Source organism: Ovis aries, chromosome 4, assembly GCF_016772045.2.
Source record: "Ovis aries strain OAR_USU_Benz2616 breed Rambouillet chromosome 4, ARS-UI_Ramb_v3.0, whole genome shotgun sequence".
Lineage (NCBI taxonomy): Eukaryota > Metazoa > Chordata > Mammalia > Artiodactyla > Bovidae > Ovis > Ovis aries.
The window spans coordinates 39463239-39482928 of NC_056057.1; positions in this window are offsets into that span (position 1 = coordinate 39463239).

The following is a 19690-nucleotide window of genomic DNA, read 5'->3' on the forward strand; positions in this document are numbered from 1 at the left end:
GTTCAGACCAAAGTCATTGAAATCAGTCCTCATTTTGAATTCCAAATGTTTTATTTGTTATATGCGGAAGTCTCTCAGTCATGTCTGACTCTTTATGACCCCATGAGCTGTACAGTCCATGGAATTCTTCCAGGCTAGAATACTAGAGTGGGTAGCTGTTCCCTTCTCTAGGGAATCTTCCCAACCCAGGGTCTGAACCCAGGTCTCCTGCATTGCAGGCAGTTGTTTATCATCTGAGCCACCAGGGAAGGCCTACTTGTTATGTAAAGTCCTACTTGTTGGGCAAATTAATTAATCTCATATCTAAACTCTCTTTAAAGGGGATTGCCAACTACCTCTTTTATGGAGCTAGTCTGAGGTTGAATCACTTCAATTCAGTTCAGTTCAGTAGCTCAGTCGTGTCCGACTCTTTGGGACCCCATAAATTGCAGCATGACAGGCCTTCCTGTCCATCATCAACTCCCAGAGTTCACTCAAACTCACGTCCATCGAGTCAGCGATGCCATCCAGCCATCTCATCCTCTGTCGTCCCCTTCTCCTCCTGCCCCCAATCCTTCCCAGCATCAGGGTCTTTTCCAATGAATCAACACTTCACAGGAGGTAGCCAAAGTAGCGGAGTTTCAGCATTAGCATCATTCCTTCCAAAGAACACCCAGGGCTGATCTCCTTCAGAATGGACTGGTTGGATCTCCTTGCAGTCCAAGGGACTCTCAAGAGTCTTCTCCAACCACCACAGTTCAAAAGCACCAATTCTTCGGCGCTCAGCCTTCTTCACAGTCCAACTCTCACATCCATACATGACTACTGGAAAAACCATAGCCTTGACTAGACGGACCTTTGTTGGAAAAGTAATGTCTCTGCTTTTGAATATACTATCTAGGTTGGTCATAACTTTTCTTCCAAGGAGTAAGCGTCTTTTAATTTCATGGCTGCAGTCACCATCTGCACTGATTTTGGAGCCAAACAAAATAAAGTCTGACACTGTTTCCACTGTTTCCCCAACTATTTCCCATGAAGTCATGGGACCAGATGCCATGATCTTCGTTTTCTGAATGTTGAGCTTTAAGCCACCTTTTTCACTCTCCTCTTTCACTTTCATCAAGAGGCTTTTTAGTTCCTCTTCACTTTCTGCCATAAGAGTGGTGTCATCTGCATATCTGAGGTTATTGATATTTCTCCCTGCAATCTTGATTCCAGCTTGTGCTTCTTTCAGCCCAGCATTTCTCATGATGTATTCTGCATGGAAGTTAAATAAGCAGGGTGACAATATGCAGCCTTGACGTACTACTTTTCCTATTTGGAACCAGTCTGTTGTTCCATGTCCAGTTCTAACTGTTGCTTCCTGACTTGCATATAGGTTTCTCAAGAGGCAGGTCAGGTGGTCTGGTATTCCCATCTCTTTCAGAATTTTCCACAGTTTATTGTGATCCACACAGTCAAAGGCTTTGGCATAGTCAATAAAACAGAAATAGATGTCCTGGAACTCTCTTGCTTTTTCGATGATCTAGCGGATGTTGGCAATTTGATCTCTGGTTCCTCTGCCTTTTCTAAAACCAGCTTGAACATCAGGAAGTTCACGGTTCATGTATTGCTGAAGCCTGGCTTGGAGAATTTTAAGCATTACTTTACTAGCCTGTGAGATGAATGCAATTGTGCGGTAGTTGGAGCATTCTTTGGCTTTGCCTTTCTTTGGGATTGGAATGAAAACTGACCTTTTCCAGTCCTGTGGCCACTGCTGAGTTTTCCAAACTTGCTGGCATATTGAGTGCAGCACTTTCACAGCATCATCTTTCAGGATTTGAAAGAGCTCCACTGGAATTCCATCCCCTCCACTACCTTTGTTCCTAGTGATGGCTGAATAAGATGCTGCTTTTGATGGAGTCTGAGGAAGCCTTCAGCAGCATCAGCTGTTACTGTCATCATTGCTGTCCCAGTCGTCCCTGCAGGAGTCACCACAGTGTAAGTGATTCCAGATGTGTTTATACCAGTTTATAGAATCAGTAGAAGGTGAATACAGGATTTAAGAGGCAATTATAGACCTCAAGTGTTACTCTCTAAATCCTCACTGATGTATGTACAAAGTTGCATCGAGTAATGGATGAGAGAAGTTTAGTGGGATGGGAATAAAGCAGATAATATTTATCCCAAATAGTTACATCAGTGAGGGTGGAAGTGAATAGCAACTTTATAATTCATGAGACTGTTTAACTCCATGTGGAAAAAAAAGCATTATTTTGAAATGTGTTAGTTTCATTATTATCATTGAACTAAAAAAATATTTAGGTATTCAAATATAAATTTTAAAATCACCTTAAATTCCACCATGCGAAGAGAACTAGTTTAACATGTGTGTATTCTATAAAAAGTAAAGATAACATTTGACATATAATCTTGCATACTTTTTCTATGCATCTGTAAAGACTTTGAGAGAGTGAGGGAATAGGCCATATGGCTAACAAGGAGAACAGTGAAGCAGTTTTAAAGGCAGAGAAAATAGTAAGTACAAAAGCTCTAAATTGGGAACATGCCTAGTATATTCTAGTAGCACTGAGGTGGGTAATGTAACTAAAATAGATGGATGAAGAGAAAGAGTAAACTAAAAAAAGTAGCTAATTAAAAAGCTAAAGTTGACCATAGCACAGATCAGAGCGGTGGCAATTGGTCTGGGGAAAATGTGATGTATTTGGATATCTGGATATATTTTGAAATTATAGACAAAAAAATTTTTTGGTGAATTGTAAATGAGGTGAGCTGAAAGAGACCAGTCAAGCACAACTCCAAGTTTTGTGTATGAATAATCAAAAGACTCAAGACTGGAGCTGCCAGCTACTAAGATTGGAAAGAACCCAGGAGAAGTTTAGTAGCAAGTGGAGATATGTCAGGGATTCCATCTTGAACATGTTAAGCTTGAGAGGTAGAGCAAAATTCCAAGTGAAGACATGAAGCAGGCAATTGCTTATATTAACCTGGAGTTCAGTGGAGAATTCTGGGCTGGAGATATGAATTGGAGAGCCATTTGCACCTAGAGAGTTTTTATTTTTTATTTTTTTATTTTATTTTATTTTTTTAGTTTTTAAATCAGAAGAATGGATAAGAGCATCTAGGGAGTGTTAAATAGAAGAGTTTAATTATCTGAGCTGTGGGGCACTTCACAGAGTTTATAGGGCCAGCAAAGGAGGCTGAGATGAGTGGTCAGGAAGTTGGGAGAAAATCAGGAAAGTATGTGAAGGCAATATCTTAAGAGAAAAGGAGTGATACACTATGTAAATTGCTGTCTGTCATTCAAATTGTGCAACAGTGGATTTAGCAAGGTGGAAGTCATTCACTGTTGTCCTATTCTGTTAGAAAATCCTTTATCGTATTTTAGAATTGTCTTCAAATTTCAAGTACCTCCTCACCCTCAACTAATGACCTGCTGCTTATTCCAATGTAAAAACAGAAGCGAACAGAGAAGGATTTATGCAATCTCACTTATGTCTCTGCCCAGAATGTGCCTCTCTCTTGTTACACAAAAGACTCTCTGTGCTCTTAACAGTGGCCAACCCATCTACCTGTGCAAGACCCAATCTGTTCTTGACTATCCATGAATATTGTCTCAGCAATACTCCCTTCCAGTATGATTGTTTTCTCCATATTTTATTATTCTCATCAGCATTTATCTTTCTGGAAGTAAGTTTATTGGTCAGGTGAGTATGTACTTCTTAAAGGATGCACAGAATCTTTTTTTACTGAAATGGTTTAATAGTTATCACTATCCATGTACATTCATATACCCCCTGATCTATAGTTATTTTCTTTGCATCAGAATCCATCTGTGTTGAGATTTAACTTCCTTTTAAATGTGTTAGGTATAAGGACCTGACTTGGTGTGCACAACATCACAAATATCTGGTGATTGACAGATTCTGATTCCATAGGCCTAGAGAAGAAGACCATCATCACCTTCTAGTTTGAGGAACAGCTACCACACAGCATCAGATCTAACTTTACCGTAATGTATACCTGGAGTGGCCGGAAGTTCCCTGTTATGCAATTCCTTCAGGCAAAGAGTCTTGGATATATTATATCATGGATGAAGAGGTTATTTGCAGTTGTACTGGTGGGGCTGGGTAGTAGAGTTCAAACAGTGATTAATATCTAGTTTCTTTTCTCAAGTTTAAGTTCAATAAGGGTACTAATATGTAAACAACTTACTTCAATGTAGTGTAATTCTTGTATTATGGGAACACATAGAAGGGATAGTTAACCCAGCTTAGAAGGATACATAAATTTGATTAAAAGAACACTTACATGTTAGATCAGGAACACGGAAAAGGAGCCAGCAGAAAGGAGTTAGGGGAAACCCAAGGACTCTGATGTCATAGAAGCAAAGATACCTTCCTATATTTCTAGACAGCAAAATGAAGAAACAGAAGCAGAAGGTAGAGAAATAGGAGGATACAATCAACAGTCCAGATTCACAGGAAAAAAAAATGGAAACCAAATTTAAAGACAGAGATTTAAACACGTTCATTTCAGAGGTCATAAAAATGCTGGGTTTGTTTTTTTTTTTTAATCACGTTATTAGTCTACCTGGAGGACTGGGCAGATGTATAGTTATCACTTAGTAGACACTTGTTAACCAAGAGTAAATACAGATGGAGGTCAAAAGTGGGGCAGGCAAGCACAGCGCTCCAAAGAGGGTGTGCGGGAAGCGAAATCTGGCATAGTGTTCCAATGGCCAGGTTTCCCAGATGAGATAAGTGTTTAAATCTTAAAGTTACAGTACCATTTCTGGCAGTTGCTTGAACTAAAAATAAAACTCACTTGTCTGCATGATGTCCCAGCGTCTTTAAATGTGAAAAAAATTAGTCAGTAACCACACTATTTAATCTACCTAAGTCAAACAATCAAGTCCTTCACTGAATTGAGGGATTATTTTGGCGGCCACAATCCATCCCATCTATAACCACCCAAAGAATTGATTTTGAATCAAAGGTCCTTTAGGCAGATTTTGAAATTTTGAACTGCATTTAGCACTCCAAGATGTCAGAATGTAATGAGCTGAGAATCTAGTTTTTTAGAGTTCTGACAAGGGACATGGCCAGCTTTGGCAGCCACGGGAAGTAGGCTGTTTGCCCAGAGTGTCCAAGGCTTCACCTTTCTGGGCCTGTTTATTGTTCCTTGGCTTCTCTCTCCTCTCTTGCCATTAAAACCATTAAAAAAAAAAAAAACCACCTCAGAGAGCATCTCATATCAGTCAGTTATATTTTAATTTGAGTCTAGATACGTGTGTTCTCTATCCCAGGGTTATTTTGCATATTAAGTCTTAGCATAAATTCTTCATTCTCTCCAAAGAATTTCAAAAATTAGAAAGCAGGAAGACTTGACAGTGGGAGACGATCCTTCCCAGGTCTCTAAGTGTGCCAATCCATAGGTTTCAAATCTAGCTAAACATAGAAATTTAATAAAGAAGTCTCTGGGGACCTAGAAATATTATACCTTAATTATGGTCTGTCTAGTCAAAGCTATGGTTTTTCCAGTAGTCATGTATGGTTGTGAGAGTTGGACTATAAAGAAAGCTGAGTGCCAAAGAATTGATGCTTTTGAACTGTGGTGTTGGAGAAGACTCTTGAGAGTCCCTTGGACTGCAAGGAGATCCAACCAGTCCATCTTAAAGGAAATCAGTCCTGAATATTCATTGGAAGGACTGATGCTGAAGCTGAACTGACTCATTAGAAAAGACCCTGATGCTGGGAAAGATTGAAAGCGGGAGGAGAAGGGGATGACAGAGGATGAGATGGTTGGATGGCATCACGGACTCGATGGACATGAGTTTGAGTAAGCTGTGGGGGTTGGTGATACACAGGGAGGCCTGGCGTCCTGCAGTCCATGGGGTTGCAAAGAGTTGGATATGACTGAGCGACTGAACTGAACTGAATCATGGTGACACCTGGCTTCCCAAGTGGTGCTAGCGGTAAAGAAACCAGCCTGTCAATGCAGGAGATGCAAGAGATGCCGGTTCAATCCCTGGGTCAGAAAGATCCCCTGGAGGAGGAAATGGCAACTCACTCCAGTACTCTTGCCTGGAGAATCCCATGGACAGAGGAGCCTACAGTCCATAGGGTTGCACAGAGTTGAGTACAACTGAAGGAACTTAGCATGCACACATGCTGACACCTTTTCTTGTTAATCTGCCCCAAATCTATTTAACCTTTCTTGGGAATAGCATCCTATTTTTCTGTAAGGGATTGTCAATCTCTTACTCTTCTGATTTGTGTAGGGTTAATTCCAGCTCTGGCTCCCAAAATGAGTCTATGATTTAAATTTAATTAATCAGAGCATCAAATTCTCCCAAGCTCAGTGATTATTTACCATTAGCCTCAAACCAAGAGGCTCTGATGTAAGGAAAACAAAGACACATTAACAACATTCTGAGTGGGGCAAACTAGAGCCAGTGAAACTCAATCTTGGGACTTTGCCTGGACTTACAGGGGAAGAAATATCTTTGTTTTCTGAGCCACCAAGTGGAATGCGTGTAAGGTGTAACTCCTGCCATTAAGAGAAGTAGCGTGCCTCAGAATGAAGCCTGGAAAGGAAAGTGAGGTCAAGAAAGAGGAGAAAGTGTTTCCAAATCTTGATCATTTCATTTGAGCCACTAATCTTTTCAGTTATGTGTGTCAATGCTCTTAGCCGGTTTTAGTCATTTACAACTAAATAAAGCATCAAAATATTCCCATTTCTGTTTGATTGGATTTCTTGAACAAGCCCAAGCTAAACCTTTAATGATGTTCCAACTTCTATGCAGAGTACATCATGAGAAACGCTGGGCTGGAAGAAATACAAGCTGGAATCAAGATTGCCGGGAGAAATATCAATAACCTCAGATATGCAGATGACATCACCCTTATGGGCAGAAAGTGAAGAGGAACTAAAAAGCCTCTTGATGAAAATGAAAGAGGAGAGTGAAAAAGGTGGCTTAAAGCTCAACATTCAAAAAATGAAGATCATGGCATCCAGTCCCATCATGCCATGGAAAATAGATGGGGAAACAGTAGAAACAGTGTCAGATTTTATTTTGGGGGGCTCCAAAATCACTGCAGATGGTGACTGCAGCCATGAAATTAAAAGACGCTTACTCCTTGGAAGAAAAGTTATGACCAACCTAGATAGTATATTGAAAAGCAGAGACATTACTGTTCCAACAAAGGTCCGTCTAGTCAAGGCTATGGTTTTTCCAGTGGTCATGTATGGATGTGAGAGTTGGACTGTGAAGAAGGCTGAGCGCCGAAGAATTGATGCTTTTAAACTGTGGTGTTGGAGAAGACTCTTGAAGGTCCGTTGGAGTGCAAGGAGATCCAACCAGTCCATTCTGAAGGAGATCAACCCTGGGATTTCTTTGGAAGGAATGATGCTAAAGCTGAAGCTCCAGTACTTTGGCCACCTCATGTGAAGAGTTGACTCAATGTAAAAGACTCTGATGCTGGGAGGGATTGGGGGCAGGAGGAGAAGGGGACGACCGAGGATGAGATGGCTGGATGGCATCACGGACTCGATGGACATGAGTCTGAGTGAACTCCGAGAGATGGTGATGGACAGGGAGGCCTGGCGTGCTGCGATTCATGAGGTCACAAAGAGTTGGACATGACTAAGCGACTGAACTGAACTGAACTGAACTGCTGGGAAAGCTCTGACTCCCTTGCTGTCCTGGAATTTCTTCCTGTTAACCCCCAAAGCCTGATTTATTTTTCACATTTACTTAATAGAAATGTAACTTCTTAATTTCTATTTAATTAATATAATTTTAATTTCTTATTTAATAGAAATTTACATAGTCATGGCTACTGTCCTAATTACTTTACAAATCTCAACTTATTTAATTTGTTCAGCAGTCCCATAACATAGTCACTCTTTCTCCATCCTTATTTTGTAAATGAGGACACTAGGCAAAGATCACACACCTAGGGTGTGGGGGCAAGTGGGGAGCCAAGAACCCATTACTAAAGAGAGCCTAATCCTTAATAAAGCATTACATCACTGTTTCTCAACCCGTGCTCAATACAAGCATCTCAGGAATTTTTAAAAATCTAAAGAATACTGTTTCACAGGTTCCAGCCTAGAGACTTTGATTTAATTGGTCTGTCCAGTAAACAATACTGGACATCAGTATTTTTGAAAGCTTTATAGGTGATTTCTGTGGTTTTTGTAAACAAGCACCTGTTTACCTAAAAGCCTTGAGTATCTAAGAGGGAACTCGTTTCAAATCCTCTGTTTATGTGCTTCTGTATTATGATCACTAGGAAATAATGTTTTTAAAGGCTTATAAAGACAACCCATTGTGATATATTATACATTGAAGTTGCAGTTGATATTTACTAAGACTAGGGGGTGGGGCTATGTCTCATGAGACTATGACTATACCTAACATGGGAAATGGTTGGCAGCAAAAGTGAAGGTACTTAAGCTTAAATAACAAATGACCCAGTTTTAACCATTTCTTCATGTTTGAACTATGAGTAAAATGGAAAAGTTTTCCATACATGACTTGTACCTGGCCCAGAAAAATTTAATAGCAATAAAATCCTGTTTATTTGCATGTTATCTATCTCAAGGAATATAGACTCTTTCAAACTCGCTACTCTCCTTTTTGTCTGGGCTTTAAAAAGAAGGAAGTAACAATATCTACCTTTCCTTTCCATTTTCTAATCCCTTCTTACCATGCTCAACCCCTCAACTACTGTCTAGTGCTTAGGATCACAGATATGCTATGCTTTCTGAGAAATATATGAACAAAAGGAGTAAGGTTTTGAAGACATCTTAAATAATGAAGAAAATATTTTGCTTTAAAAAACCTTCAGTTGCATTGCTTCTGATGAATGAACGTTCTTTATGTCTTGGAAAATTTGTGTAGCATAATTAACACTCTCCGCCATCCCTCCATTCCAACTTCCAGTTCAGTTCAGTTCAGTTGCTCAGTTGTGTCTGACTATTTGTGACCCCATGGACTGCAGCACACCAGGCTTCCCTGCCCATCACCATCTCCGAGACCTTACTCAAACTCATGTCCATCGAGTCGATGATGCCGTCCAGCCATCTCATCCTCTATCGTCCCCTTCTCCTCCCACCTTCAATGTTTGCCAGCATCAGGGTCTTTTCTAATGAGTCAGTTCTTCGCATCAGGTGGCCAGAGTGTTGGAGTTTCAGCTTCAGCATCAGTCCTTCCAGTGAATAATCAGGACTGATTTTCTTTAGGATGGACTGGTTGGACCTCCTTGCAGTCCAAGGGACTTTCAAGAGTCTTCTCCAACTCCACAGTTGAAAGGCATCAATTCTCCAGCCCTCAGCTTTCTTTATAGTCCAACTCTCACAACCATACATGACTACTGGAAAAACCATAGCTTTGACTAGACTGACCTTTGTTGACAAAGTAATGTCTCTGCTTTTTAATATGCTATCTAAGTCAGTCATAGCTTTTCTTCCAAGGAGCAAGCATCTTTTAGTTTCATGGCTTCAGTCACCATCTGCAGTGATTTTGGGGCCCAAGAAAATAAAGTCTCTCACTGTTTCCATTGTTTCTCCATATATTTGTCATGAAGTGATGGGATCAGATATCATGATCTTAGTTTCCTGAATGTTGAGTTTTAAGCCAAAGTTTTCACTTTCATCAAGAGGCTCTTTAGTTCTTCACTTTTTGCCATTAGAATTTGTTATCTGCATATGAAGTTATTGATGTTTCTTCTGGCAATCTTGTTTCCAGCTTGTGCTTCATCCAGCCTGACATTTCTCATGATGTACTCTGCATATAAACATGTATATTTATACAGCCTTGATGTACTTCTTCCCCATTTTGGAACCAGTCTGTTGTTCCAAGTCCAGTTCTAACTATTGCTTAGTGACCTGCATACAGATTTCTCAGGAGGCAGGTCAGGTGGTCTGGTATTCCCATCTCTTTAAGAGTGTCTTTAAATATTACCTTTCTTATTCAATTTCAGTTAGAGATCCACTTATTCAAGGTAGAGAATAAATACTTAAGCTTGTTTTCTGATTTCTTTTTCCTTGGGGAAATGAGAAGCCATTTTTCTGAAATGTAAAAATATCATTGAAGATTGTTTTTTTTAGTTAGAGTCTGTGATCAGCAACCTATGTTCATAGTTCAGATATATATAATCCTAGTGTCTAAACAGGCTTCCCAGGTGTCACTAGTGGTAAGGAATCTGCCTGCCAATGCAGGAGACTCAAGAGACATGGGTTTGATCCACTGGCTAGGAGGATCCCCTGGAAGAGGAAATGAGAATCCACTCCAGCATTCTTGCCTAAAGAATCCCATAGACAGAGGAGCCTGGGAGGCTATAGTCCATAGGGTCACAAAGAGTTGGAGATGACTAAGTTTCTGAGCAAGTAGTGTATAAATACTTATATTTCTTTTATCATGTTTTTAAGTAAGAGACTTTTTCCTAAATAAAATTTTTAAATTCTTGTAAAGGTTTTGCTAAGCTCCTATGGTCTAATGACACCCTGCCATCCTCACCCAGACTTTCCATAAATCATTTTGTATTTAAAATAAATACATATTCACACTTACAGGAATATAACATTATTGGTTCAAGTGGTGAACATAGAAAATGAAATCTTTGCCCATTCTCATTATGTAATGTTATCACAAATATGTAAGCTTTGTTAATTATTCCTTAATCTGAGACTGTTAGTCAGGGAGGGTAAAGTGGCACCCACTCCTTGAAATTAGTAAGAACTGTACATAGAATTCATGCCTGAGAATGCTAACCTGTCCAGGGGAATGGACTGTGTTGTCTTCATGCAGTCTAAAGCAGCCCAAAGATTTGCTGGTATTATTTGTGAAAGACAGAAATATAGTTAATAAATATATTTTATTTATTTTTTTAATTTAAAAATAAATTTAATTACATGTAATTAAAGAAATATATGAGAATATGTTTTTTACTGAGAGGAAACATAGAAAAGCATATTCTTAATTACTGAAAGATAGTAGCAGTTTAATAAGTAGCATTTGGCCATCTTTTTGACACAGCACTGGATTCTGAATGAATTGCTTGATTGAATGTTGAGGCTTTTGTTTATGTGTCATGAGAGAGAATTTGGGAACAAGTAGTGTTCAACGATTTTCTCATTTGCACCACCAGCAGGCACATTCAACAATTAGATTGCCATCTACAAAGTAGTTTCTCTATTCAATAATGACTCGTTGCTTGTGCTTCCTCTTAAAAAAACAAAAACAAAACAAACAAAAAAACCACCCTTTAAAACACACACACACACAGAAATTTCTAGCATTTCTACTGAATGTCCTACTGCTCATCCTTTCTTTCTGAGCCTCCTGCTAAGTTGACAGGGTCGTCTGGGTCTGGGATTTTTATCAATATGTGGTAATAAATACCAAGGGTATTAATAATTTTAAAAATACAATAGAGTGAGAAAGATATTTTCCTAAACTTCATTTACTAACTCAGTAAATAAAGTCAGCCAGTCCCACATTAAACTGTGAAACATAAAATATGCCATTTTCCCCCTATAGGAAGCTGACTTTTTTGCCAAGCCTCTGTGTGATTCAATAAACATGTATTGACTTTTTAGTATACACAAGGCACTATGCTAAGTGGTTGGAATACAAAAATGGGTAAGATGGATGAGTTGTTGTTATTATAGTGTGTTTCTCAGTAAACTCAGAAAGTTCTTCTCTAAATAGGATAACCATACACTCCAGCACGCTCTGAACACTCCCTGTTTACTCCTGTTGTACCAATACTTATAATTCCCCATTTTACTTTCAGAAAATCTGGTTTAATCCACATGTATATATATATATATATTTCCTTTTATCCTTAGTGACATCAGTCATAATTACCAAGAAAGTGATATTGATGCTAAAAAGAGCTTAATATAGGACTCTTTCTTAATAGATATTGACTTGTATCCAACAATGACTTGATGTTAGAAACTAGTTTTTTAATTTTTTCCTTTGAAATTAATCATATATACAATTAGGCAAAAATAGCCTAAAATTTTTTTGTTTACCCTTCCACTAGATTTCTTAAATGTTGATATTTTATTAAACCACAGTAAAATGAAAGAAATCAGGAAATTAATATTGATACAATACTATTCATATTTTCTAATCATAGACCTTTTTCAGCTCCCCCACTGATGTCTTTTTTCTAGTCCATGATCTAATTAAGGATCACACATTGAATTTAATTATAATTTCCCTGTAATCTTTAAGTCTGGAATAACTCATCATTCTTTCTTTTATTTCAAGACCTTTTTTGAAGGATACTGGTAGATTATGTTGGAAATACCCCTCAATTTCACTTTATCTTTCTTTTTTTATGGTTAAACTGAACTGTCTTTTTAGCAGTAATACCAGAATATGCTCATTACCTCACATTAGGATATACTCACAGAACTCCTTAAATTATAATACAAAGGTAGATTTTCACTTTTCTTTTTTGTAGTGATAGTCTTATTCACATTGCTGCTGCTAAGTCGCTTCAGTCGTATCCGACTCTGTGCGACCCCATAGATGGCAGCCCACCAGGCTCCCCCATCCCTGGGATTCTCCAGGCAAGAACACTGGAGTGGGTTGCCATTTCCTTCTCCAATGCATGAAAGTGAAAAGAGAAAGTGAAGTCGCTCAGTCGTGTCCGACTCTTCGCGACCCCATGGACTGTAGCCTACCAGGCTCCTCCGCCCATGGGATTTTCCAGGCAAGAGTACTGGAGTGGGGTGCCATCGCCTTCTCCGCTTATTCACATTAGACCTTATATAATAAAGTCCTTTATATTAATTTTTTTTCTGTTGGTTTTATAAGTCAAAGATTCATACTGATCTCCTTGAAGAAGGTTAACTGTGAGGACAGTTAATCCCCTTACTAATTATTAATAAATTTACCTGCATAACCTAGAGGACCTGGTTCTGATGCTGAAGAAAACTCTACGTGATCCACTTAATCTAAAAATGTCTGAACAGGCAATTGGAGAGGGCGTTTCTTATCCCTTGTCTTCATTCACATGTGACACCGATGAGCGAATGAGTTGAGTTGTTTGAGTATTAGTTGTAAAATAAAAATCTTATAAATTTTAAATAATGAAGCAATTTTTAATTCTCTCAAAATGCACAGGCCTCTAATGATTCCATTCTATTTAATTTGTACCAAAAGAGACATTAAAATTGGGGCCATGAGTTCATGGCATGGAATAATAAGATAAGAAAAAATAGTAGGAGGTTCTGGTTTGTCAGAATCTAATTGCGCATCCTTATGAGTACAGAAATTAAGAATTTCCAGACCTTTTTACACTATTTTTTATTTAGCTATAACAATTCAAAGTACTGAAACTTTTGGTTGTATTAAATCCAAGCATGAGCCTATAGACACAGGATGAGAAATATCAGTATAAACAGACATGGCCACTAGTTGCTAGTAGTAACAGTTACTACATTATTTTCTCTTGTAATATATTAAGCATTCTGTCTTTGCTTCCTATTTTCAACGCTATTTTAAGTTAGCACACTAAAATAATAGTGAAAACTTTACATTTATAAGTGAATTAAATTCTCTGGAGTTTCACGTCTCATCTGCTAAAATATAGTCATACTTCCTTAGAAAATTTTTTTAATTAATTTTTATTGAAGTATAGTTGCTTTACAATGTTGTGTTAGTGCATCAGTTATAGCTATACATATGTCCTCTCTTAGACTTCCTTGCCGTTTGGCTCACCACAGAATACTGAGTTCCCTGGGCGATACAGTAGGTTATTAGTTACCTCTTTTCCCAGGTGGCTCAGTGGTAAAGAATCTATCTGCAATGCAGGAGACCTGGGATTGATCCCTGGGTTGGGAAGATCTCCTGAAGGAGGAAATACTGGAAACCCATTGCAGTATTCTTTTTTTTTAACTAATTAATTTTATTGATTGGAGGATAATTACTTTACAATATTGTGACGGTTTTTGCCATACATCAACATGAGTCGGCCACATGTATATGTGTGGCCCCCCTTATGCAGAACCCCTCTCCCACCTCCTTTCCCACTCTGCCCCTCGGGGTTGTCCCAGAGCACCAGCTTTGGGTGCCCTGCCTTGTAATGGCCATCGATTTTGCGTATGCTAGTAAACATGTTTTAATGCTATTCTCTCAGATCATCCCATCCTTGCCTTCTCCCACTGAGTCCAGAAGTCTGTTCTTTACATCTGTGTCTCCTTCGCTGCCCTGCATGTAGGATCATTGGTACTGTCTTTCTAATTCCAAATATATGTGTTAATATACAGTATTTGTCTTTCTCTTCCTGACTCACTTCACTCTGTATAATAGGCTCCAGGTTCATCCACCTCATTAAAACTGACTCAAATGTGTTCTTTTTATAGCTGAGTAATACTCCATTGTGTATATGTACCACAACTTCCTTATCCATTCGTCTACTGATGCGCATCTGGGTTGCTTCCATGTCCTAGCTATTATAAACAGTGCTTCAATGAACACTGGGGTACATGTGTCTCTTTCAATTCTGGTTTCCTCGTTGTGTATGCCTATGCCCAGCAGTGGGATTGCTGGGTTGTATGGCAATTCTATTTGCAGTTTTTAAAGGAATCGCCACATTGTTCTCCATAGTGGCTGTACCAGTTTTTATTCCCATGAACAGTGTAAGAGGGTTGACTTTTCTCCGCACCCTCTCCACCATTTATTGTTTGTAGACTTTTTGATGGTGGCCATACCGACCAGCATGAGATGATACCTCATTGTGGTTTTGATTTGCATTTTTCTAATAATAAGTGATGTTGAGCATCTTTCCTTTTGTTTATTAGCCAACTGTATGTCTTCTTTGGAGAAATGTCTGTTTAGGTCTTTTGCCCACTTTTTGATTGGGTTGTGTTTTTCTGGCATTGAGTTACATGAGTTGCTTGTATATTTTGGATATTAATTCTTTGTCAGCTGCTTTGTTTGCTATTATTTTCTCCCATTCTGAGGGCCACGCCTGTATTCTTGCCTGGAGAACTCCATGGACAGAGTTCAGTTGCTATACAGTTTATGGAGTTGCAAAGTACTGGACACGACTAAGCAACTAACACACACATATATAGTAGTATATATATGTCAGTCCCAACCTCCCAATTCAACACCCCCACCCCTCTTTTCCCTCTTTGTAACCGTAAATTCTCTACATCTGTGTCTCTACTTTTGCTTTTGCAAATAAGTTCATCTGTATCATTTTTCTAGATTCTACATATAAGCAATATTACATGATATTTTTTTCTTCACTCTGTATGACAGCCTCTAGGTCTATTCACATCTCTGCAAATGGCACTATTTCATTCACTTTTATGGCTAATATTCCATTGTATATATATACCACATCTTCTTTATCCATTTATCTGCTGATAGACATTTAGATTGCTTTATGTTTATTATAAATAGTGCTTCAGTGAATATTGGGGTGCATGTATCTTTTTGAATTGTGGTTTCCTTGGGGTATACACCCAGGAGTGGGATTGCTGGGTCATATGGGGTTGTTGTATTTTTAGTTCCAGGGAACCTCCATACTGTTCCACGTAGTGACTACCTAGTACCAATTTACATTCCCACCAACAGTGTAAGGAGGGTTCCCTTTTCTTCAGCATTTATTATTTGAAGATTTTTGGATGACAGTCATTCTGTAGGTCTGTCTTAAGGATAAATGAGAGTGGAGGTTTTTTCCTGGAATTCAACAACGTGTCTAATCAGTAAACATAGCCCTCTTTAAAAAGATAAAAACAGTACTATTCTCTTAGGAATTTAATTTTAAGGGCATCCAACTTTTCATATGCATATTCTCTCATTCATAATGTTTGTTTGTATCTTGGAAAAGAACAGGAAATAAACACCATCTAGATTACCCAAAACGTATTTGTTGACCCAATAAGGGTTAATTTAGTATCTTTATTCTATATTAAATTAATCTTATTGCTGTAGCACAAAATTATATATTTAATTGTTGGGGAGGGATTTTGTTGTTTTTATTTTCTTCTATAAGAACTGTACCTATTCAAAAATGTGATAAAGCATAAAAGACTGCTTTAATAACTTATATTTTTAAAGTTTTGAAAGGGAAAATGAGTCAATATCTTTCATCCACATGTTCATAGACAAATATTAGGATGATCAAAGACTATTTGTGAAGATGTGTTTTTATATGTAAACATATCTTTGAAGGAAAATATACTTAATTTACTAAAGAAAATCATTCAAAATGAAAATTTTGACTTTATGTATTTTTATAGCAGAGTTCCCTCATTACTTAACTTCATTACTTGTAAGGTAAGGGAAAAGAGGAGCACATTGTACATATGGGTGCCGTAGTGAAAAAAGACAGGTTTTTCTGTGTGATTATGTAATTTATATCTGTACTTTGGTCCTTGTATCCCATATGTGCATAGGATGCTGGACTGGAAAAATATTCATAAACTGCCTAAAAAAAATTGTTAAGCCTCTTGTAAAATACAGATCTTATAAATTTTAAAATAAATGTTGAAGCAATTTTAAAATTCTATCAAAATGCAAATAGACAGCCCTCTAATGATTCCCTTCTACTGAATTTGTACCAAGAGAAACATTAAAATTGGAGCCATGTGTTCATGACATGGAATAATCAGATAAGAATAAAATAGTAGGAGGTTCTGGTTTGTCACAACCTAATTATACAACCTTATGAGTACAGAAATTAAGAATTTCCAGACCTTCTTTTTATACTATTTTTAATTTGGCCATAGCAAATCAAATTACTGAAACTTTTGGTTATATTAAATTCAAGCATGAGCCTATAGACACAGCTTGAGAAATGTCATTATAAACAGAGATGGCCACCAGTTGCTAGTAGTAACAGTTACTATGTTTCGTGTATTTTCTCTTGTGATATGTTAAACCTTCCAACTTTGCTTCCTACTTTCAGCACAACTTTAAATTAGCACACTAAAATAATAGTGAAAACTTTACATTTTTAAGGATTTAAATTCTCTGAAATTTCATGTCTCATCTGCTGAAATGCAGCCACACTCCCTTTTTTTGAGAATTCAATAAGATAATATATATGAAAAACCTCTCACTTTATCTCATACAGAATTGAAGCTTATTTTTTAGCCATGATAATATTTTATCTTTATTGCTTTCTGATAATTTCACCAGATCCAAATTCATGTTCATTACAACAGACCAGAATATCTTTGACCTTTATCATTCGGATATTTTTTTCCTATTTATTAGAGAGCTCCACATACTATTCTTCACAAATCATTATTTCTGAAGCCATTCTCTGAGGTGTGAGCATCTGCTCGCTGTTAACAGAGGGTGCAGCTGTTGTTCAGAGGCTGCCTGTGTTGTGTTGCCAAGCAACTGCTGCAAACCAAATCCCGGGGCAGGTTGCTTGCCCAGGCGCACCTGCCTGTCGACCCAGCTATTTATTTAATTAAAAATCTGTTCCTGCACAACAGCTTGGCCAGGAAGGCAACAGCAGCAATCGATTACAACTGTATTAAACGACCTACCCATATTGTTTCATTGACTATTCATTGTGAACCTAAGGTGTCTCAGACCACCCTCACTTACTGTTAATGATTTTGCAAAAAGTGTGTAAGAGCAAAGTAGAAATGGATTCTATTTGCACGTCAGAGAAACTGAAACCTATTTGTCAGGCACATCACCTCATGTAATCAAAAGTGCCAAAAATGAAATGTTTCGTCAACAAGAGAGCTTCTAAAGAGGCATTACTGCATTTTTATGTAAAACAGGGAGAAAAGATGTAATAAAATATGTAGTAACTATTAATTTGAAATTTGGAAAGTCAATGTTTTCAGAGGCCAAGTTATTTTTGTCCTTTCAATTAAAAACAAAAGTCACCTTTAAGTGCATTAGATTTCATTCCTAGATTACACTGCTTTTCTCATTTTACTTTCCTCATTTTCTAAATTGACAGTGGCTCTTTTATGTCAACCAGATGACATTAGAAATAAAACTGTCAAGAATTAATACCAGCCATTAAAATTTCTTTTAAAACCACAGGGAGTCTTGGTAGTACTTATATATATGTCAGACTTGCTCCATCCTTTGAAGTTCATTCCAGCTCCCTTTCCCTCTTAGGAAAAACTAGATCTAATAAGGATTTCAAGAGAAAAACATAATAGTTTTGACTGTGATTGCTTTACAGATTTATTTTTAATACTTGTGAAGGAATGACTTAAAAGTGGGACACAAGTAACTAAAATATTCCTAATTTTTATGGCAACTATTAAAGTCAAGAAAGGTCTTTAGTAAGAACTCAGTGTTTGTTATATCACCAAGAGTAGCATAAATTATTATTAAAAAGCCTAGAATTCTCTTTGAGTGATGTATAAATTACATGTGTAAAGGAAGCTTGTTCTCAGAAAAGGTACTAAACATAAGTAATGATAATTTGATGTTAACTGGAGCTCAATTTAAAGAATATAAGAAAGTATTTTTTAATATTGTATGTTTATGTCTTATTTGCATGTGTGTGTCTTATTTTAAAATGAGAGTGTTTTACAGTTAAAACTGGGATAAAAGTATAAAACAATTCTGCCAACAAACACCAGTAGTCTCCCTTGTTTAATGCATTTTCTATTTTTACTCAGATATGTAGCTCATGGGCTTCTGTTTCAACTCTCTGTTTCTTGTCTACGCCATATTTATATTTTCATTGTTGACACAGAAGTTATATCTATTGGCTGTATAGAAAATGCTTAATCTTACTAATTATGTTATACTCATAAGGTACTGAAATTTCGCGATACCTATTTCCAAGCAAATTTCAAAGGAGGATCTCCTATGAACCTACCTGATTCAATTTTTCTTTTTATCTCTGCAAAGAGTTTCACCAATTAAATGTCTACTTTTATAAACACTAGAATCTGCCAGCAACACACAGTTCTTCCGTATATATATATTTACAGTATTTTTTTCTTTTTTCTCTCATTCCTTTTCCTTCTAATGAAATAACACATATACTAAATCTTCTATTGGATGTAATTTAGGGGCCTGAAAGTCATTTTGAATCTAAAACAGTTACCATGTTTTTAGTCCAGATTGACTACTTTTAACCACACAAAGGAAAAAAAAAGAAAACACACACACACACACAAAGAAGCGGTATTTAATCGGGTGTTTCTTTTTTTTTAATCTGAAAACTATTAATTGCACCATCACTGAGTTTAAAATAATACATACATGTAAATATGACACTCATATCATGTTCCCAAACTTTACTGTTTTCTTCTGCTTCAGTACACTTTTTCAGAATCTAGTCATTCTTCAAAGCCTAGCCAAATATCATCTTCTTTGTGAGGACATGTCTTCTCTAGTGTATCATGATTTCCTCTTACACCAGGTAACTGTAATTGTAAGGGATTTGATTTAGGTCATACCTGGATGGTCTAGTGGTTTTCCCTACTTTATTCAATTTAAGTCTGTATTTAGCAATAAGGAGTTCATGATCTGAGCCACAGTCAGCTCCCGGTCTTGTTCTTGCTGACTGAATAGAGCTTCTCCATCTTTGGCTGCAAAGAATATAATCAGTCTGATTTTGGTATTGACCATCTGGTGATGTCCATGTGTAGAGTGTTCTCAGTCAGGATGGATTGGTCATGGCGGAGAGTTCTGATAAAACGTGGTCTACTGAAGAATGGAATGGCAAACTAC